This window comes from Crinia signifera, chromosome 4 (assembly GCF_055691185.1).
Source record: "Crinia signifera chromosome 4, ASM5569118v1, whole genome shotgun sequence".
NCBI classification, from domain to species: Eukaryota; Metazoa; Chordata; class Amphibia; order Anura; family Myobatrachidae; genus Crinia; species Crinia signifera.
In genome coordinates, this window is record NC_139220.1 from 120,889,001 (window position 1) to 120,912,264 (window position 23,264).

The following is a 23,264-nucleotide window of genomic DNA, read 5'->3' on the forward strand; positions in this document are numbered from 1 at the left end:
AGAATCTGAGCTGCAAAATCCAAAAATCACTCCTTCCCTTCTGAGTCCTGCCATGCACCCAAATGGTATTTTTTGGTCACATGTGAGGCATTGCCGTACTCGGGAGAAATTGGGGCACAGATTTTGGGGTGCTTTTTCTCCTTCATACCTTATGAAAATGAAAAATTTTGAGCCAGAACTGCATTTTTGTGTAAAAAAATGTAATTTTTCATTTTCACTGCCCAGTTGTATCAAAATTGGTGAAACCCCTGGGGGTTTGAAATGTACACTATACCCCTAGATGAATTCCCTGAGGGGTGTAGTTTGCAAAATGGGGTCACTTGTGGGGGGGTTCCACTGTATTGGTGCTTTGGGGGTCTTGCTAATGCGACATAGCACCCACCAACATTCCACCACCAAAAATCACTCCTTCCCTTCTGAGTCCTGCCATGCACCCAAATGGTATTTTTTGGTCACATGTGAGGCATTGCCGTACTCGGGAGAAATTGGGGCACAGATTTTGGGGTGCTTTGTCTCCTTCATTCCTTGTGAAAATGAAAAATTTTGAGCCAGAACTGCATTTTTGTGTAAAAAATGTAATTTTGCATTTGCACAGCCCAGTTGTATCAAAATTGGTGAAACCCCTGGGGGTTTGAAATGTACACTATACCCCTAGATGAATTCCCTGAGGGGTGTAGTTTGCAAAATGGGGTCACTTGTGGGGGGGTTCCACTGTATTGGTGCTTGGGGGTCTTGCTAATGCGACATAGCACCCACCAAAATTCCACCAGAATCTGAGCTGCAAAATCCAAAAATCACTCCTTCCCTTCTGAGTCCTGCCATGCACCCAAATGGTATTTTTTGGTCACATGTGAGGCATTGCCGTACTCGGGAGAAATTGGGGCACAGATTTTGGGGTGCTTTTTCTCCTTCATACCTTCTGAAAATGAAAAATTTTGAGCCAGAACTGCATTTTTGTGTAAAAAAATGTAATTTTTCATTTTCACTGCCCAGTTGTATCAAAATTGGTGAAACCCCTGGGGGTTTGAAATGTACACTATACCCCTAGATGAATTCCCTGAGGGGTGTAGTTTGCAAAATGGGGTCACTTGTGGGGGGGTTCCACTGTATTGGTGCTTTGGGGGTCTTGCTAATGCGACATAGCACCCACCAACATTCCACCACCAAAAATCACTCCTTCCTTTCTGAGTCCTGCCATGCACCCAAATGGTATTTTTTGGTCACATATGAGGCATTGCCATACTCGGGAGAAATTGGGGCACAGATTTTGGGGTGCTTTTTCTCCTTCATACCTTATGAAAATGAAAAATTTTGAGCCAGAACTGCATTTTTGTGTAAAAAAATGTAAATTTTCATTTTCACTGCCCAGTTGTATCAAAATTGGTGAAACCCCTGGGGGTTTGAAATGTACACTATACCCCTAGATGAATTCCCTGAGGGGTGTAGTTTGCAAAATGGGGTCACTTGTGGGGGGTTCCACTGTATTGGTGCTTGGGGGGTCTTGCTAATGCAACATAGCACCCACCAACATTCCACCAGAATCTGAGCTGCAAAATCCAAAAATCACTCCTTCCTTTCTGAGTCCTGCCATGCACCCAAATGGTATTTTTTGGTCACATGTGAGGCATTGCCGTACTCGGGAGAAATTGGGGCACAGATTTTGGGGTGCTTTTTCTCCTTCATACCTTCTGAAAATGAAAAATTTTGAGCCAGAACTGCATTTTTGTGTAAAAAATGTAATTTTTCATTTTCACTGCCCAGTTGTACCACAATTGGTGAAACCCCTGGGGGTTTGAAATGTACACTATACCCCTAGATGAATTCCCTGAGGGGTGTAGTTTGCAAAATGGGGTCACTTGTGGGGGGGTTCCTAAATTTTAGCATCTTATGGTGCCTAGAAACCTACATGGTGCCTAAAAAATAATCTCATAAAAAGGAGGCTCCAAAATCAAGTAGGTGCTCCTTCTATTATGAAGCCTGTGGTTTGGTCAACGTGCACACTAGGGCCACATATAGGATATTTATGAAAACAAAAGAATTGGGGGAATCAATTTTTAGTCACATTTCTCTAGTAAAATGTACTGTGTTCCTTAGAAAAATGTATTAAAATTGCAAATCTGCAAAAAAAATGAAATTTTGAAATTTCACCTACACTTTGTTTTAATTCCTGTGAAACACCTAAAGGGTTAACAAACTTCCAAAATGCTGTTTTGAATACTGTGAGGGGTGCAGTTTTTGAAATGGTATCATTTATGGGGGTGTCTCACATACAAGTCCCTCAAAGTCACATCAGAACTGAACTGGTCCCTAAAAAAAATCAGTGTTTGAAATTTTCTTGAAAATTTGAGAATTTGCTATTCATATTGTAAGCCTCCTAGTGTCCAAAAAAATTAAAAGGAAGTTGAAATAATGATTGCAACATAAAGTAGACATATGGTCTATGTTAGTTATTAACTATTTTGAGTGGTATGATTATTTGTCTCACAAGCAGAAAATTTAACATTTTGCAAATTGCTAAATTTTCCATTTTTTTCCGACATTTTGGTATTTTTCACAAAAAAACACAGACTGTATCGACGAAAATTTACCACTAACTTGAAGTACAATGTGTCACGAAAAAACAATCTCAAAATCACTGGGATAAGTAAAAGCAAAAAAAAGTTATCCCCACTTAAGTGGTACCTGTCAGATTTGAAAAAAAGGGCTCTGTCAGGAACGCAAAAACTGGCTCTGTCAGGAAGGGGTTAAGTGCTCCTAACAGTGCATGTTTTCCAGGTCTCCACACGGAATCACAAGTGACATAATTAGCTTCACCTGTGGGTCTTTTATAATGTGTCAGTGAATAATGAGTGCACCTGTGTACCTAACGGGTGACCTGGAAAGTGTGAACTTTTTGGGGGTACTTGAGGACCAAGGTTGGGAACCACTGTCCTACTACATATTACACTGTAGTGTACAAAGCTCCGACAATCTCAGTAGAGCCCCCAATACAAGTGTGCATCGTGTGCTACTTTTAGCAGAAATTGTGCTAGTAAGCAGTTTACTGTAGTATTACAATGCAGGGAATATAATATAAATATTTTTGCTGTAGACCAGGTTTAAATATTGGATTTTGTTTAATAACCTATATATCACCTACATATTATAAAGCTCTTTGATCAAAATGTATTTTTTTCACACAGATAAGAGTAGGATAGTTTCAAAAGTCAATTTAGAGCTGGAGTGGAGTTTGGGTGGCTTTTTCTATAGTAAAGAGAACTCCTCTAATAGAAGCTATTATATATTATTTGAAAGCATGCTACATAAAAACTGTTACCTGACTGTAACTGTTCATTAGTTACCGCAGGTATTCTATCACAGTAATGAGTGAGTCTCTTCTTCATGTTGCTTCTGGGTGCCACAGCCATCCACAGACTGAGGTCAAGGTAGTTTCAATGAAGTTTGGCCATTTCTTTAGCTTCATACTGTATTACAGGTAATAGCACCAGAGCCGTCAATGATTGTAAGACACTGCGGAGAGAAACAAAACTCAATTCAAACTGTCTCTCTGTGGTTGATTGTTTCCTCAGGGGACCTGGAGCAACATAAAGAGGAACGAAGGGTTATACAGCTGACAGTGTAATTTTCTGACTTCTCCACATGGATTTGTACTGCTCCGGAATGTTAAACACTATTATCTCTTGAAAAAATCCCTTTATTCCATCCTACAGTATCATATTCATCTAATAAACACATTTTAATGAAATAGTAGAGCACACTAGTTAAAATACTTGAACCCTGCAGTATTTGTAATCCATATAATTATCAAACTGCTCGCCCTGTAGTTATAGAAGAGTATAGAAGAGTTTGTGTCTCTGACTCTTCTTCGAAACGAAAACAAACAAAAATCCTGGACCTAGCCCGACAATAGTTTAGCAAATATATGCAGCTCTCAGACAAAATTGAAATACTGTATATACACCTTTAATGCACCACTTAAAGCACATAATAAAAGGATTGATATAATTTTTTACAGAAATATAACATCCTTGAAGTAAAATTGAGACTTTTTTTCCCTACACTAGCCGTTTGCAAGGTGATTGACATTAAGTATGCGCCTGGGGGTGGTACCTTTAGTTGGAGTGCTAAAAAAAGCAATCATGCCATTTAAAGACACTAGGTGTGTCTAGGAAAATACGGGCGTGCACAAACGGTTTAAGGGAGGGTATGTGAGGTCCCGCCCATGCCGGATATGCCTGTATTCATTGTAGCCACCGAGTAAATCTCTGGCTACTACTAGCTTGCGATGAGGGGTGTCTAGTTGAAAACCATTTAATTGTGAGCTTGCAACAAAGGATTTTGGACATTTTAGCTCAGCTGTGAATTCTATACTGGGCGTACAAATCCATTTCACAGCGAGCACATTCATTTACAAGGCGAGATTTCTCTCTAGCGGGGCGGCGTCTACCTGATTGCTGGGCTCTGCTAATTAGCTCAGCAGTGATCAGGTCTCAATTACTCCTTATTAGTCTTTGCATGCCATAGAGATACACAGGGGCATTTGCAGATTTAGGTTATTATAATTAACTATGATGAACACACCTGCTCCTAAAATTAAAAAACCTAAGATTGCATATCATGGAATCTTCTTGCATACACAGTCAGTCTCCATCTCTGGACATTATTTTAATATTTTCTATTTATGAAATATCTTGATTGCAATGCGTGGTATATTGTCATGCCACGCTAGGAGTAGTTTATTAATACAGTTTTTATGATCTCAAAACCACATAGAGAGAGTTCTGTTTGTTCTGCAATCTTAGGGCCTGATTCAATTACTTGCAATAAATTACTGAGCTGGGAAAAGACTGGTAGCCTTGGGCTTTATTACCTGGGATTATTCAATTTCAGCTAATTTCCTCACTAGGTTACCCGCTGCCACACGTTAACCTGTAGAATTTGGGAATAATTCTCTGAGCGATGGGTTAATAGTTTTGCAGCATATGTGCTCAGAGCAGTTAACGTTTTCACCTCCTCCTCAGTCTTCAACAGAAATCTGTGTTAATTGCAGTGGGCTGTAATCGAATATCCCAGATAGATCAATTAGCCCACGGTGATTGACCACAGCTGAATTCAGTGAATGTAGCCCATAGGGCTGGGGTAGCCAACCCTAGTCCTCGTGCGCTACCAACAGTGCATGTTTTGCAGGTCTCCTCACAAAATCACAAGTGAGCTAATTAGCTCCATCTGTGTATCTTTTAAAATGTGTCAGTGATTAATGTGAACTGTTGGTAGCTCTCGAGGTCGAGGGTTGGCTATCACTGCCATAGGGTATCTTTCAATGAAAATGCAAAGAGCCATAGGGCAACTTTCAGATTTGTAAGTAAAACAAAAAAGCTAGAAATTAACACTAAATACATATAGATTTTTTCTAAGCACAGTAAATAGTGGCTGCTTTGCTTGTAGCCCACAACTGTTATGGTCTGATGTATGGGCTGATGTTGCGGCCACTGATATCATTTTGGGTGCTGGTATCGGCTGGCAGGGAGACAGGGACGGCATGTTCGCAGGGGGGATGGGGGCCATGCTGCATTGAGCAGCATGGCCCCTGTTACAAGATAGCAGAAATAGATTGTGCTGCACAGTCAATAGGAGGTATTTAATCCTGGGTCCCGACTGTCGGTATGTCTCAGCAGTCAGTACCCTGGCCCGTGTTCTGCTTGCTCACCATTTTATTGGCAGGGGGATTCAATGTCCAGTTTGCCGATCGGCAAAAAGGGGACGTGTCTGCAAAAATGGCTGTGGATTGTCTCGCCAATCCATAGCCGTTTTCGGCAAAACGGACCCAACTGCTTTTAAAGTCGGGTCTGTTCTGACGAGATGTCTCTTTAATGCTGTCCGGAATGACACCATTGAATAGGCGCCCACCGGAATTTCCCCTGATTGGGATTGAATACCATTTTCAATTGCAGTGCTGAAGAGCCAAGCATACACAGTGCGATTTGCAATAACTTGCTATCAACTTTGACTATATAGTCAAAATCGATAGCCAACTCACACCGTGTGTACACGGCTTTAGACAGTTTTATTTATGAACTGCATTTTAGATTTCAGTTTCAACGCACCCAATCCAAATCGATATCTCTCTACACATTACATCTGCCCCACCTGCAGTGCAACATGGTTTTGTCTAGATGCTCACTTTTTTTGCTTTGCTTTCAAATCAGAGTCAAGCCCATAGAACAAAATCATTTTGGTATTTTATTAGTAGAGACAGGATTATATGCAATATAAAAAGCTTGAAATATGCATGCAAATATGCATGAAAAATACTTAAAATATGCATGAAAAGTGTTAAAATATGCTACATTAAATAATAAAAAAAAGTCATTTTTAACTTATTTATTTAAAAATCAGCATAAAATAAGTTGCAAATAAACCTCAAAAATAGGCCCACAGCATCTGCAGATTTCTAGTAATTACACGGGATTTTTTCTTCCTGGCTGCTACAGCAGACTGCAGCGTTCAAAGCTCTTCTTGCATCAACTACACGGACCCTCATCTCCAGCCAATGGATCAAATGTCAGCATAGCGTGTGAGGGCGGTGCAGTGGAAGGCTTCCTCCCGGCGCCGCATATTCACTGTGACACGGCATTTCCTCCGTGCCATGTGATGTCACAACCCTTCTGCCCGCCTCCTCTGCTGCAGAAGTCTGTCTCTTGGTGTAAAGTCCCAGACCAGGGGCAGGCAAAGGTTCAGGAGCTTCGTAATGGCATCCGCCCCAACTGACTTTTATCAACATGGATTGGCAGCCTAGAGCAGTGTCAGACATAGCATACGTCCAAGGTTCCCCACACTGCGCACATATTACCCCAGCCTGCACACTCTACCACTACCTGGCCAGCAACAGCAGGGCAAAGCAGTGCTGTGACTCACGGGTGGGAAGAGGGCGGGGCCTAAAATATGCACCATCACTAGATTTTAGGTAAAATATGCAATAACCAGTGAGAATGGTCAAAATATGCAAATGCATATTTGCATATTAATCCTCCAATCACCCGTATGATTGGAGGACCAATCCTCCAATCTCCCGGGGTCGGGAGATTGTGTGATTGTATGATTGTATGATTGTGTGTACATCGTGTATACACAATCACACAATCTCCCGACCCCGGGAGATTGGAGGATTGGTCCTCTGATCTGTCGTTCTGCACGTCAGATCAGTTTGGATAGGGAGCAGATTGCATGTGCTTTTAAGCACATGCAATCTTTCTTTAGATGGCTCAAACAACCAGAGTCATGTGACACTCCATCCATGACTAGCAGAAAAGAGAGGTGCAGGTTCCAGGAGGCCCGTGGCAGTGAAGATGCTGGGAACCGCAGATGTATCCAAGCGGCAGACGGGCGGGCGGCTGAAAAGAGCGGTGGGCGTCCTTTTGCACAATTCTACCACTACTCTGAAAACAGTTTTCAGAGGATTGCTTTATTCTGGCTATTTAATAATGGCATAACACAGCAGATGTGAGCAGATTAGTAGTTGTGGCAACCTGTAAATTAAAAAAAATGTAAAAAATATTTTTGGTACTCCTATCCTTTTGATCCTAGTAGGCAAGCCCCTATTTAAATGCAGCTGCAATCATACAATAATGCAGCAGATGGATTGCATGACAGATTGTATGACAGTTTGTGAGTACATTGTGTGTCCAAAAACCACCAAGGACTGCCGGGGAATTGAAGGGAAATTGGACACAATCATGATTGTAAGGCCGATCTTTCTGATGTATGGCCAGCTTTAGAGAAAGTGTGCATCCAATTACCTCTGATAAAAAATTGGGATTGAAAAATGTGCACTATATTTTTCTTCCAGGCTATCCAATAAAATTGTGTGCAGACAAAATACTTTTTCATATAAAAACACACAGGGGTATATTCAATTGATTCCATAACCATTCTGACATTTTTTTTTCTGGAATGGATCCAGCATATATTATTCAATCAGCGGCCAAATCCATATGTCGGATTTGCTCATCTGGCGGTGGGACAGGTAAGGGTGGCATGCTGGTTACAGACGGGCGGTGGCAGATAGGAGGACATTGCCATGTAAACTGCTGCTGCTCACCTAGCACCACTCTCCCTGACTCAATCCGGCATGTTTTCCTGTCTGATTGAGATTGCAGGAAACATGGCTGCTTTTCCGGCCAAAGCAGGCTGATTAGCGGATGTTCTGTCAATACACCTGGTTTTCGGCAGGTCAGAACATTTCGACCTGCTGAAAAAACCCCAGCTAGGATTGAACGTCTTTTTGGCAAGACGGTAGTTTCAACATCAATTGAATATATACCACAAATTCTTTGAAACCTGTGTGTTTTAACTGTAGCAGTCCGTTTCCTTTTGAAAGCAGGGCAGCTTTACCTGCTCGAGGCAAGCACTAATTGGATAATTACCTGCGATCCATGATTGTGGGTAATTGGATGTCCCCCAATGTGAGATAAGGCATTGGCAAAACAGTTTTAAATATATTGGTTTAGTACTGTAAATTAACTTTAAGAACAAATTAAAAGGATAGGTGTTGTAGTTTCATTGAATTCAATTTAGAATTAATGCACATATTGTGTAGAGAAGACATTCTCCTGTTTATTTCCCCAACATCAATGTACTGTATGTATTATGCTGTAAACCAGTAAGAGCTGAGAACCCATTAAGAGTGATCAGTATGTACAAAACTCTTGTTGAAAGACAATTTACACACCTCCTTTAGTCCTTTAGACTATTGTTGATAGATTTCTATTAATTACTCTGAAGAACTGAGGTTTATTGTCTACGTTGTGTCACAATTACTTCTATGCATGCACACAGGGTTGGTGGGTTTTAATGGAATTTGACTGCTTCTGGTCGTACATCTGTAGATAGCCAATGGAGATATTGTAACTGACATTGTACAGTACTGTATGTTAGAAAATAAAAGGGTCTTGTTAGGTAATTTGCTTAACAATCCATTCATAATCCTTTACTGGTGAGTGTCCTGCTATATAACTAGGAGAAAACATTTTTGTTACACAAGTGGAGATCTCCCAAAACCCTTTTTTTTTTATAAATCCCAAGAACTCTAACTAGTCACATTACATTTTATAAATATATAGAAATGGAATCTGTGTTTAAATCTGTTTGGGGTCTCATGGGTAAAATCCCAGTGAAGGTGAGTCCCCAATTTGCTGAATGCTCTGTTGGAAGTCATGATGTATGAGTGAAAATATCCTTTAAACTATGTCAATTTTTTAATTTTTTTACATGTTATTATTTAAATTGTAATTATAGTGCTCTTTGCAAAACAAGTAACTGAATAAGCAATGTGTAATGTAGTTGGTATTTCTTTTCCCAATTTACTGAAAACACTGGAGATTACGATACATTAATCTTGCTCGTAATAGAATAACAATCATCTCCTCAATTCCTCTAACATAATCTTCTTCCAGTTGCTGCTAACTGCCAATTATTAGGGCTATGTTGTTAATTGCAAAATATGGAAATGTGCTAATTAATATAACGAGCTAATCAGTACCTATTGTGTGTTTACCTTAGTGTTCATTAACACTGTTGACAGTCTTTGAAAAATCTAATATACGATGGTTATTTTGCATAAATTATGTCTTCAGATATTTTGCTAAAGGAACATCACTTTATAATTAGATAAAATGATAAAGACATTTCTCTAGGCTTTCATGTAGTCTTGTTTAAGTGTACCTAAGGATATGACCAATAATGCAGTTAAATAGATGCAAATGCCTAGGGAAAACAAAAGCAAACGATTGAGATGACATCCCAATTTTCAAACCAGATGTTTTGGTCTTTCTTTTCTATTAATTATCTGTATTTTAATATTTAAGTCGTGAGGAGCACATTTCAAAGGATAAAAGGGCAAATGTGTTATGTGATAAGGCCAGACGGACCAATCAGCTTTCAACCGCCATGTTACACTCGGTGGTTGGTACTTTATCTTCATCTACTTTCTCTCACTACAAAACGTAGTACATAGACCCCTCATTATAAATTGTTACTATTTGGCACATATACTGCAGTAAACTTTTAATGACACACAATTATATATATTATCTATAAAACTTCTGGGAATTTACTATATGTATATATATATATAACAGAGAGTGGATTTGGCACTCCAGTGGTATGTCCACAATACAGCAGCGACCTTGGTGCCTTTCTGTGTGCTGTATTCACACTAGATAGAGAGGGTAGAGACAGGCACTCGTAGGATTTGGATAAGAAAAAATGCAAGACAGAAGTCTTTGCTGTATTATATTATTATAATTATTTATAAGGCGCCACAAGTGTTTCGCAGCGCCGTACAAAGGAACAGTACATGGAGACAAAACTTGGCATAACATTGAATAAATAACAAAAGAGCACCACAGATCAATACACATTACAGCTTAAAAGTAAGTAGTGAGGACTCAATCAACATACAACTAGAGGCTTGAGGCCAATGATGTAGATGAGTATGCAGACGAAGACAGTCACTGAGTGTTGGAGTATAGGAGAGCTGTGAGTGAAATGTGAAGAGAAGTGGGCTTTGACAACAGGAGGGAAGAGGGCCCTGCTCGGAGGAGCTTACAATCTAGCTCTGATAACGGTTAATAAACCGAAACGTTGCTACAGCAAAGACTTCTGTCTTGCATTTTTCCTTATCCAAATCCTACGAGTGCCTGTCTCTCTCTCTCTCTCTCTCTCTCTCTCTCTCTCTCTCTCTCTCTCTCTCTATATATATATATATATATATATATATATATATATATATATATATATATATATATGCCCCTGTGGACAGTGGCACTCAGCTCCACTCAGCAAAAGTAAACGTACACAATACCGGCGATGCCTTCCAAATAATGTCGAAAATCCAATATTCATTATAGTGCACTCAGCCAGAAAACGGAACCCAGGCAGGTATGGAACCAAAGTTATACATATATATGTATGTATATACAGTGTATACATATATATGTGTGTGTATGTGTAGTGTATGTATGTATATATATATATATGCTTTATTGTCACAGTATGGCACTTAAAAATTTGCATGGCAAGCTTTATAAGCCTCTTATTCACCTGCTAAATAAGATTACAAGTAAGCATTAGATAGCTTTCATTGTAAAAGTCCAGGCAATCAGCTGCTGTCTCAGCACTCTTTGGGATATTCAACCTTTATGGCTCTCCTTACCTTGCTAATAGCTGCAGGATTTTCTTGCATTAGGTTGATAAGAGATTGACTGTTTCTGAGTTAGCATTACTGTCTGCTTTTATGTTTTAGAATTAGTAAAGGAGTATCGGTCTAATAGAAATAATCTTCTTGCTTTAAAAAAGTATTTGTAGACGTAGCTTTTGGCTTTATATTTCCTTGAGTCAGGAAGTCAATTTTATTCTTCTTCCCCAGCAGCCGGTACATTTGTTTGACGAATTTGTGTACTATTATATGTGTATTAATACTTACTATGATTGTAAAATGTCAGAGATTTTTCATATCATAGCTCAGATAGCTACATACAGTACTATTTCCATAAGCATTTTAATTTTCTTTCTTGATTGAAGGCATATTCTCGTGCTCAATAATTTAGAAAACTAAAAGAAAGCTGTTTTCCACACTGTGCTGAACAATTGGAAGCAGCAGAAGCCAGAGTTCTAATAAAATTACCCAATAGAATGGGAGGGGTTGGGCATGAAATACCGCCAGTCAGGAGCTCATTAGAAGACAGACGGGGATTCTGACTAACAGAATTGCGACTTATCGGTATTTTTACCCTAATCCTACTCCTAATCCTATACACCCCTACTCCTTCTTCCTAACCCAATATTTTTGCAGCACTTCGGTTGGTTGTCTTTGGAAATATTTAGTGACAACTTTATATAAAATATGCAAATGGACAGCTTTATTTTACTTTCCACATTTTGCTGTAGTTCAAATATGTAGTAAAATATGAATATAATGGCATGTAGAGATTAAAATGGAAAATATTTTTCTCGATACCTTAGCTCTACTCAAAACAATTGTGGTGTATTCTATGGGGGGTATCCAAATACCCAGATAAAACATTGGGAGCTAATTATTATTTTTTTTTTGCTGTTTTTCTGTTTCGCCAGTGTTTTTCATTTGGCTATCCAATTTAGCTCACCCGATAAAAGACACATTTTCTTCCAAAAACACACACTTTCAGTGAAACCTGTGTGTTTTCAACCACTGCAGCCCTTTTGGGGATATTGCTTCCTTTGCAGGTTTATCGGGGCTATTTGGATAGCTTCCGATGAGACAATTCCCCACGATCAATGATCATGGGTAAATGGATATTGACTTCTGTGTGGTTTGTCTGCTTATCTACTCCTCTATTGTTTCTTAAGTATCTTTTTTAAGCGTTGGTAGTAAATTTTGTGACTGTTGAAAACCATACATATAGGTCTCTGGCTTTTGTAGTACAGTATGTGATATTTGCTACAGTACGTGCTATTTTTCCCTTAATAAAAGCAGATTTTTTTCTGGCATTTGAGCACTTTTGTAGACCCTAATCATGTTTTAAGTCATTTATCTCTGCCAAAGGAGATATTTGCTTAATTTCTCACTATGCGCTATATGTGTACATGACGTTATCCTCTTGTGAGTTCCAACAAGTTCAGTTATTGCTGATGCAATCCAGGGTCGGTATGATGGGGGTAATTCAGTTTGGTTTGCAAAAGCAATTTTTAATGGACAAATCCATGTGCACTGCAGGTGGGGCAGATGTAACATGCGCAGAGAGTTACATTTAGGGGAGTTATTTGGTTTCTGTGCAGGGTTAAAACTGTCTGCTTTATTTTTACACTGCAATTTAAATTTCAGCTTGAACACCCCACCCAAATCTCTGCACGTTACATTTGCCTCACTTGTAGAGAAGTTTGATTTTGTCATACTGCATAAATTGCAGCTTTGCTAACAGGCCAAGATTTCAGTGTGAACACAACCCACCCAAATGTAACTCTCTGCACATGTTACATCTGCCCCACCTGCAGTTCATATGGTTTTGCCCATTAGAGAGAGATTTCGCTTTTGCAAACTGACCTGAATTAGGACTGATGTGCGGAGTAGGGGATTGTCTTCACCAAATTTAACACGATCTTCCTGGAAATGTTTATCAATTTTACGTGTCCAGTTACTAATAAAGAAGAGGTGTACAGTGATACAAATCAGCAACATAGATTAATTCCAATGTAAATATACACATGCCTAGTTTGTGCGCACTTTGGAGGTTTTATTCAACCTCCTTTCAAAAGCATAAAATTAATAAAAGAACGAAAAGTAATACGCTACTCCTCATCTGTCCACACTACCTGTAACAATGCTTATGTGCTGCAAACATTGTTGATCCATGTGTATTGCACTTACAGTAAGTTGATTTAATTGCCATTACCCTGCATTTTTTTTTCTTATGAGGCCTACACAGCATTATACAGTTATATATAGCGATTTTAATTAATTGAATTGCATCACTCAGAAAATGGCCCTACATCATTGTGTGTCTAGGGGCCATAGCGATGTGCGGCGTCGCTATCTCAAGGTGATTACTAGCCAGCACGTTGGTTATGAATTGGTCAGGGTCAGTGTTCTCACTGGCCCCGACAGATCACTCAGCACACATCGCTGACACATTGTTGTGCAGCCCTGTGTGATGAGAGATCTAGCATAGCTCAGAACGCTCATAAACACACACATCGCTATGTGTGTAGGCCCCATTACTCCCAAAAACAATCTATGTGATTTGTTACCAAGAAAGTTTGAATATGTTACGGTTTAAAATATGAGGATTATTTCACTACGATCTGGCAGATGCTGTTTTGATGAAAATTATATGTTCAAAGTTTTTCAAAAAGAAACCCATGGTTTCTATTTTTAAATAGCTGACTATTCCTTCTATTGATGTCTGTATGCTGAGACTATATAATTCGAGCAAGAGTTGTCTTAGTAAAAGGTTTTTATTTCTGAAATGCACAGTGAGGTGATCCAGTTTGGAAATGGTCGATTCTCTGGTGAAACCTATTGCACACAGAACATATTACTGAATTTTCTAATTAGAACTCTATTTTTGTTTTATTCTTTGCAATATGGATGAAATCATTTTCATTATTAAGTATGCGCTCAAATTAGGGTTTCTGATTACTCTCCTCTGGGCTTTTTGGATGGGCCTGGCTGGGGCCTTGGCCAGCTGCTGATGTGAACAAATTTGTCAATGTTCATTTTGGAGTTGGTGTGGTGATGTCTCCGAGATTTGGTGCTGCGCCCAGTACCTGAGCCTTGTTAACATCTCAATGGCCCTGCTCAAATGTTCTCCAATTCATTTGTATACAGAAACATTATGACTACAACATATAGGCAGTGTGCATGTTATGTTAGTGTTACAGATGTTTCACTGTATTTAATCACACATAAACAGATGTGTCCTTGTGCACTATTGCTGCTGTCGCACAACACATTGCTTCTCGGTGCACCAGGTCCCATAGGGGCGAGCACTGATTTAATTGATATACATCACTTTTATATCTATGTGCAGTTGAGTGTGATTGTCTATATGCAGTGCTATGTTGTAGTGTTTGCGGCTCGTTTTCATGCCATGTTGGGTTGTGCTTTGTATAGAGAACCTTCCAGCACTTGATGATTAGAGCATCCTGTGTGACTGCATTACTTATATACTTTTCAAGGATCCAGTATTCCTAATTGATGGCAGATGTAGGAATCCGAGGTAACATGCTTATTACTAATTCTGTGGACCATCAGTACAGGCCATAATGAATATTAAGTCATTTGTTTAAGCTATCTCTTATAATTCTGGAAAAATATAGTGATTCCAAACTAGTGTTTACTTACACACAGGAAGTCAGGAGTGTCACGTGAGATGCTGTATGTATTTTTAAGGGCATTCCTTGGTTTGGTCTAGTGTACGCATTTCAATCCATGACTGATACATATGGCATAAGAATCACAAGTGCTTTTTCGCTAGTTTTGCTTAAGCCTTTCGGCGATATTAATCCACTTTCCCTCCCAGGACACCACTTGCGATACACCGCTATCTGCAGCAGACTTTAGTGGCCAGACCAGTAATGTTACCAGACTTTTTGATAATGTGAAAGATGGTTGCTATGGTGCTCATGCGCATTAAATATCGGGGTCTGAGCATGCACAAGCTGCAATGATTTCTCCTCTTTTAAGTATGTGAAATGGGAAGACATGAAGTTACATATACTAAGCTAAAAATGACGAAGAGGCTTTTGTTTAATATTCACATCTCTGTATGATTGCAGAATAGTGAAACTCGTGTGTCAACATCTAAAGCCCATACACACTAGACACATTTTAAACGACTGTTCGTTATGACAAATTTTTTAAATCATTCATTGTGTATACACTATATTACTAGTGATGCAATCTCATGTGGGTCACTAGGGACTTCCTCTGTTTGTACATGCAGCTCAATCTGAGGGAATAGTCACTGACTGCATATTACTGGATGTGGCCACTGACAATATCTTAAGCAAAATTGCACAGTGTGTGCATTATATTGTTTATCCAGGAGAACAAAGGAAATTGTGAGGGTCATCGTATCATTTGCATATCGTCTAGTGTGTACACACTATTCCATCTTTGATTGATTAATGGACTACCTGGATATTTTCATTAGTGCCAGATTATCAATGGGGGAATTGACTACAGAACCAGGCCTCCACATAAAATAAGGTCTGGCCATCTACATATTTAACTAGACATTGGGGACATTGCTGTACAGGGTGTACATTCCCATATAGCACTAGTCACAATCTTGGTCACAGTTTCTCCATTTCTCGGAATTATACCCTTGATCATTTTGAGCCATCGTCACATGTGCCAGCCAATCTTGGCCTCATCACAGAAATAAGTTTTTCACCATGTTGCTTTTATTATACTATTGTGAAGCACTTGACTCATAGGAAGTTGGATGATATGCTTAGAATTTCCATTCCAGAAACAGATCCAGTATACAAGAGAAGACAAAAAAAGCATTTTCAGTGACAATTATAGTTTTCCCTTGTTAAAAGGTAGAATTGTTTGTCTTTACAATGCAGAAATAGTGAGGATTTCAGATTAGACATTGACCTTCTTGCTGCTTTATTGTAGTAGTGCATGAAAGAACTGTACATTGTGGCACAGTGTCTATGGTGGGCCTTTAATAGTCTTCCAATCGCGATGATTGTTAACTCTGCTATCATTTACTAATGCCTTTATTGCTGTCCTGAGATTGGCGCAGGCTTGATATATCAGTTGTGGCCAATCTTTGTTCTCAAAGTACAAACACAACAAAATGTGTTATTAACCCAAAACCAAAAAAAAACCTCTTTTATAAATCCATTTATATTGTACATATAGTGTATTTACATATTATTTCCTTAAAAAATGTAATGGCAAAACAAACTGAGCATTACTAATGAAAATGAACCCGCGTCTGTTATAATACCCATCTTTGACAACATCTGGCATCCTTTTCCTGGCCCTTCATGGAAATCCAGGGTAATTTACTGTACTGCAATTAAACCCTCATTATATTTGTACACTGTATATCATATGACAGACCTGTTTTATATTTAATATTACTTTCTGTTTTTTGCTATATGGAATATTGTTCTACATATGCTCACATATTGGTTTAGGGTGTTCTGTAAATCCTTTTCCATTAGCTTTGCTCTTTCTGTAAAATTGTGACAGGCTTCAATAAAACCTTAAGGTTGGAAGACAAATAAAACTGTAATAATGTTCTCATGATAGATTGTCTATAAAGAAACAAATGTTTGCTTGTGTATAAACACGGGGATTGGATAGATCACATCCCAATGAGTGCACCAAGGCTCCTTAGTGCGTCCATCTGTCCCTAATCGCTTTACAAGCTGATGCAGGGAAGATAAAATTAGAACAAATACTTTTGTGCTCCGAAGGGGATGAGTATGATCCAGACAGGTTATTAATTGCGCTTTCCTCATCCGTCAGCTTCACTCACTGAGTAAGGACCCTGGCTGTTTGACTTTCCAGTTGCTGTGACACACAAATGTGATCACTGATCTTGTATTGGAAGTTAGTTTTCAACACGGCCCCAAAACTTTCACATCAGTAACACAGAAGATGAGTGAGCCTTCCTTTCACAAGTCTTTAATCATTCCCTATCCCTGTGTAAGGAAATCTTGTAATCTTAATTTGATGTCTGTCTACATGTAATTTCCAAATGCAGTTTTGAAAAAAAAAAAAACAGTTCAAAAGTGGTTCCTTTAAATTTAAGTGTTGTCCAAAATTACAGTTTAGAAAATTCAGCAAGAAATAATTGAGTGTATGAGGACAGCAGCCTGTGTGGTACCTCAGAAACAGAAAGTAATCAGATCTAATGCAGTGTTTGTTTTCTTTACTCATTCTCTCTTATGAGAAGCTTGATGAAGTTAGATCAAGGATGCAAGACATCTGCTTTGTAATGTCTTCCTAGTCCATTCTGAAGATGATATAGTTTAAGATTCCATCCCAGGAACACCGAGGCAGCTCCGCTATACTGTTCTCAATGCTCTGTATGAAATGACTTGTAGGGTAAAATTTAATAGGATGAGAGATTCAGAAAGTGAGAGATTTGGTAAGAAATCTCCAGGTTTTTTTTAAAGCGGCAATCAGTTACAATGCAAAACCAGTTTGGTTTTATAGTGTAAATGATTGCCGCTTTAAAAAAAAAAACTGGAGTTTTCTTACCAAATCTTTAACTTTCTGAATCTCTCATCCTATTAAATTTCACCCATGGAGTTTAGACTGTGTGAGTTTGGTTTGTAAATGCTGCTGCTTTAGTCAGCGCAATAATTTTGCACTACATATTTGTGACTGAAATTTGTGGTAATTAAAATGGTGTTTAACTACAGTGTTTAAGATTAAAATCTTATGATTTCCAACTTACTACAAGCTCATTATGTTTATTTTATGAATGCTTAGCTATCCCATTATAACAATGCACTGCAGTGTAACTTGTTCAGAGACAAATGCTGGCCACACATCAGACCAACTTTCCTCCAACCATCCAACTAGTTGGTTGGTTGGAGTGAAAATCTGGTACTGTGTGGGGGCAAATGCCAATAAGCAATTTGCTCACAAACTCAGGAGAATGGACAAAAACATTCAATAAAATTGTTTAAATCAAATAGGTCCAACTACAGTACATTGGGCCTTATTTTGGTTCATTCTTTCTGACAAAATCCTTCTTAGATGGGCAAAACCATGTGCACTGCAGGTGGGGCAGGTGTTACTTGTGCAGAGAGAATTAGATTTGGGTGGGGTTTTACTTCAAAGTGAGATCTATATTGCAGTGTAAAAATAAACCAGTCAGTATTTTCCCTGCACAGAAACAAAATTACTCACCCAAATCTAATTCTCTCTGCACATGTTACATCTGCCCCCCCCCCCTGCAGTGCACATGGTTTTGTCCATCTAAGAAGGATTTTGTCAGAAAGAATGAACCAAAATAAGGCCCCCATTGTCTGAGTGACAGCTGTTGTCTATTTTCAGATTTGGGAAACAAATGACTTAATTACAAATTACATTTGCTCCTGTCCAGTACCAGGTTTTTATTCCATCCGAGCAGCTAGTTGGGTGGTTGGAGGAAAGTTGGTCTGATGTGTGGCCAGCATAAGGGGGTTATTCTGGTTCACTTGGTAAAATTACTTCTCAAATGGACAAAAGAGCATTAGATTTGGGTGGGGTTTTACTTCAAAATAAGATCTATATTGCAGTGTAAAAATAAAACAGTCAGTATTTATAAAAAAATAACCCACACAACTCTAAGGGGGATATTCAATCTCCGGCGAGCACCTCCTATCGGGGAGATGCCCGCCGGGCCCTATTCAATGCTGTCTTCCCCGACAGCATTGAGCAGGGTATATCGGCAGAACGAGCCCGACATCACAAGCTGTCGGGCTCGTTCTGCCGAGAACAGCCGGGAAGTGACGAGCTGCCGGCTGCAGCTCGCTTCTTCCCGGCCGCAACTCGCGGCCACGCCCCCTTTTCGCTCCCCGGCAGGCGGGACATTGAATCCCGCCTGCGTGTTCTCGGTCGAGCTGACCAAGAACGGGACTGGGTCACAGCGGTCGAGCAAGCTCGACTGCCGTGACCCTGACATTGAATACCCCCCTAAATCCATCTGCACAGGTTACATCTGCCTCCCTGCAGTGAACATGGTTTTGTCCATTTGAGAAAGAATTTGAATTTGGGAGTGAACCATAATAAGGGCCTATGGGTAAGAAATTTAATTAACTGCTATTTTCTAGGCTAGCTGAAATATTGCCAACAATTCAACCCCTTAGTATACAATTGTGGACCAAAAATTGCTGATTTTTCAACTGATCAAAAAATCTGCCAATAAAACGGGTACATTTACTAAAGCTTCTAAAAATGAAAAGAGTTGATTTTGCCCATAGCAACCAATCAGATTATGTCTATCATTTTCTAAATGCAATAAAGAAATGACAGAATCCGATTGGCTGGCATGGGCAACATCACTTATTTCCATTTTCAGAAGTTTTAGTGAATTTACCCCTAACCTATAGCACTACTATGCCACATATCTACTTTAAAAAAAAGAAACAGCAACACTTTACAATGAAAACATTTCAGTGAAGTTACACTACTGAATGGTAATACTAAGCTAAATGGTAATAAACCAAACATGTTGTAACATGCCATCTATGCTTCCCATCTTTTTAGCCAGGATCAGACCAATGACCTCCAAGGAGTATACTGTAGAATGAATGGGCCAATGACATATTTAAAAAAAAAAAGACCATCTAAAGAATTAGTAATCATATAAATTTAATAGGAAAACATATTTTAATCACTTTTATGTTCTCCTTTTATGCTTAATGAATCTTTAGAATAATAGATAAATTAAAGTTATGTAATAATAATTAAATAAATATAATGCACTCGTCCTCTTTAGATTATCCAAGGGCATTCCTTAAAACGTGAGATAATTATTAACTGCATAAATCTCATTCTACCAAGAGGGATTGATCAGATAAGTGAGTTTGAATGTTCTTATATAAAATAGCTGATGTTATGCATGCTGATACTAAGCTCACTGGGGTTTACTTAGTAAAGCCCCATACACACTACATGACCGCGGCCAATATAGTTAACCTTATTGGCCAAGTCTGCCACCGAGACCCGCTGAACATGCAGGTCATTTGACTATATTGCCAAATTGACCTGCATGTTTATCGTTAACGATATTGAGTGTCCACACTAGAGGATATTGTGAACAATATCGCTCTGAAGGTCCTTTCTGAGCAATATTTTTAATAATATTGACTAGTGTGTGTGGGGCGTATGACGGGAGTTCTATTTGAGATGGGATGTTGCTATGGGCAACCAATCAGAATCTACTTCTTATTTATCTAGCACTTCCTAGAAGATAATAGAATCTGATTCGTTGGCCATAGCGACATCACATCTGAAATAGAACTCCCATCTTAGATTATTTTCCATCTTAGACACTGTATGTACTCCACTATGAGGGCGGGATGCTCTAACATGCGCTCCCCGTCCGCCGCACATACCCGGCTACCGCTGACATAATTATCGCATATGCTCTAACAACATATGCGATAATTATGGCAAAAGACAGTTCTTGCATTAAGAGCTGTCTTTTGCGGTGAGCCGGCGATGCGCAGTGGGTCCCGGCGGCTCCCCCCTCCCTCCCTTTCCTGGCTGTTTTGCTGCTGTGGGTGGACGGGCTCTCCTCCTCATTCCTGCACCCAGAAGTTGATTATCAGTGCAGGGAGGAGGAGGTCACATGTCCGGGCAGCACAGTGCTGTGCTGCCTGGACACAGGTGATGGGGGGGGGGGGGGTCCGTTTGGGCCGGTGTGGGTGCGTTAAGAAGCCCATAGGCTTCTATGGGTGATATTCCCGCAGCAAAAACCTGCCGTGTGGGTTTTGATGCATATCAAAATGCGGTAAAAAAAACAGATAATGGGGTTTTTACAGCATATTTAGATTAGAGAATATCGTCCTGAGTTTGTTAACTTGCCCATACATTTATAGAATAGAATAGAATCAACTTTATTGGCCATGTATGCTTGCGCACACTAGGAATTTTTTGTGGATTTACAGTGCAGCATCAAGCAGGGATGAAGGGGGGGGGGAGAAGGCATTACATACATTTCATTAAGACATTACATGTGGGGAACACATGCCCACCGAGTTGCACAGCGCCTAGGCAGCCATCAGCAGCGCCACTGGTCACTGCTACAGCCAGGTTGGTAACATTAAGCAGAGACAGTACAGTTATCACACAGGGAACACATACCCACCAAGCTAAACAGTGCCTAGGCAGCCATCAGCGGCGCCACTGGTCGCTGAAACAGCTAGCTAGGTAGGTAACAATACAAGCAGACAGTACAGTTATCACACATGGAGTATATTTGACTGAGCTGCACAGCTCCTAGGCAGCCATCAGCGGCGCCATCTTGATCATGCTGCTCAAAGGCAGCAGTAATAATAATATTTGTATTTATGAACCACTTTTCTTCCAAAGCTGACACACCCTGCCAGCTTGTTGCTGGCAGGGTGTGCAACCAGTAAAGGAACTGCATACAGGCTTTGCATAAAGTGGGGGTAGAGGTATATGATGAAGGTCATGGTAAAGAAACAGTAAAAAAAGAGTAATACATAGCTTTCCTCAGCTTAGAGGCGGAGACAGATAGTAATTTGGGAAAATTTCGGTTTATGTCCAAATCCAGTCCAAACTCCAGTTCTAACTCATTGCTTGCTTTAGATGACTTGCTTCAGATGATGATGCCAGACAAGCCTTGGCCAGGCTTCTCCAAATTTCCCATTTTAAAGGAAAGTTAGGTCAGCTGGTACAGGGGGAGGGGTTGGTGTTTGCACACATTGCTCAGCTTATCTGATTAAAGGTGGGGGATGTTGTAGGCTCCCAGTAGCAAAACACATTTCCATTGCAGACTGTTCTTTTAAATGAAAAGCATCAGGTTTTGGAAAATGGCATTCATGTACCTGTACAGAGGAGATGAGAGATGGTTTGAAAACTTCATTCCAGTTCTAACTCATTGCTTGCTTTAGATGACTTGCTTCAGATGATGATGCCAGACAAGCCTATCCGATTTTGCCCAATTCCAACAGATCGGTCAGAGAAATCGTCCCAAATCTGATGTATTTGACATCCAATCCAACACGATGCGCGGTCATTTGCGCATCGAATTGAAGTATGGCTGCACATTAAATTTATCGGATCAGACCCATCAGTGGCACATACTGGGTGCTTTTAGCACCTGTGATGAATTGGGTCCAATCCTAGGTGTGTACCAGCGGTGAAGCACTGCTGGCACAAACCAGGTTGAACTAGATAGACGCAAGTCTTTTTTCAGCCTTACCTACTATGTAACTATGTAACCAATGTGCAGCAGCAGGGGGCAGGCAGTGGAGTCCGTGGGGCGGGCAGCGTGGTCTGTGGGGTGGGGGTTTGCAGTGTGTTCCGTGCGGTCGGCAGTGTGGGCCTTGGGTTGGGTTCAGCTAGCAGGGTCAGAGCCACAGCTGGGAGCTATTAGTGAGATTTACCAGGAGGCTGGACGGGAAGCGGCTGCTGAATTATAAAAATTATTTTGACTGGCCGAATGCTGGCTAAGAGAGAATGTTCTCAGCCAATCAGATGGGAGGCCGCTGAATTATCTTAGCCAAGAAATGACCGGCCAACCTTTTAAAAATATTTTTTCAAATTCAGCAGCCGCTTCCCGGCAAATGCCGCTGCACGGCACCTGCCACTGGCAGCTCCCCGGGAGTTTTTACATGCAATTTATTTATTTATTTATTTATTAGCAGTTTCGTATATAGTACATACATATTCCACAGCGCTTTACAGAGAATATTTGAACATTCACATCAGACCCTGCCCCAGTGGAGCTTACAATCTATATTCCCTACCACATGTACATGCACACACAGACATTCTAGTAACCCTAGCCAATGGGAGCCAATTCGTTGGGAGCCAATTCGCCAACCAGTATATTTTTGGAATGTGGGAGGAAACCAGAGTACCCGGAGGAAACCCACGCAAGTAAGGGGGGAAAATACAAAATCCGCATAGTTAGGGCCTTGGTGGGAATAGAACCCATGACCTCAGTTCTGTAAGGCAGTAATGCTAACCATTACACCATCCGTACTGTGATATATTGCATGTAAAATGACACAAG

The 23,264-nt window shown here is 40.0% G+C and overlaps 1 protein-coding gene across 2 annotated transcripts in view; it reads left to right on the top strand.

Annotated features, from left to right (window-relative positions):
• The window catches only part of TMTC2 (transmembrane O-mannosyltransferase targeting cadherins 2), a 250,967-nt gene that overhangs the window by 102,039 nt on the left and 125,664 nt on the right, over positions 1-23,264 (top strand). The gene's annotated exons all lie outside the window — the stretch shown is intronic.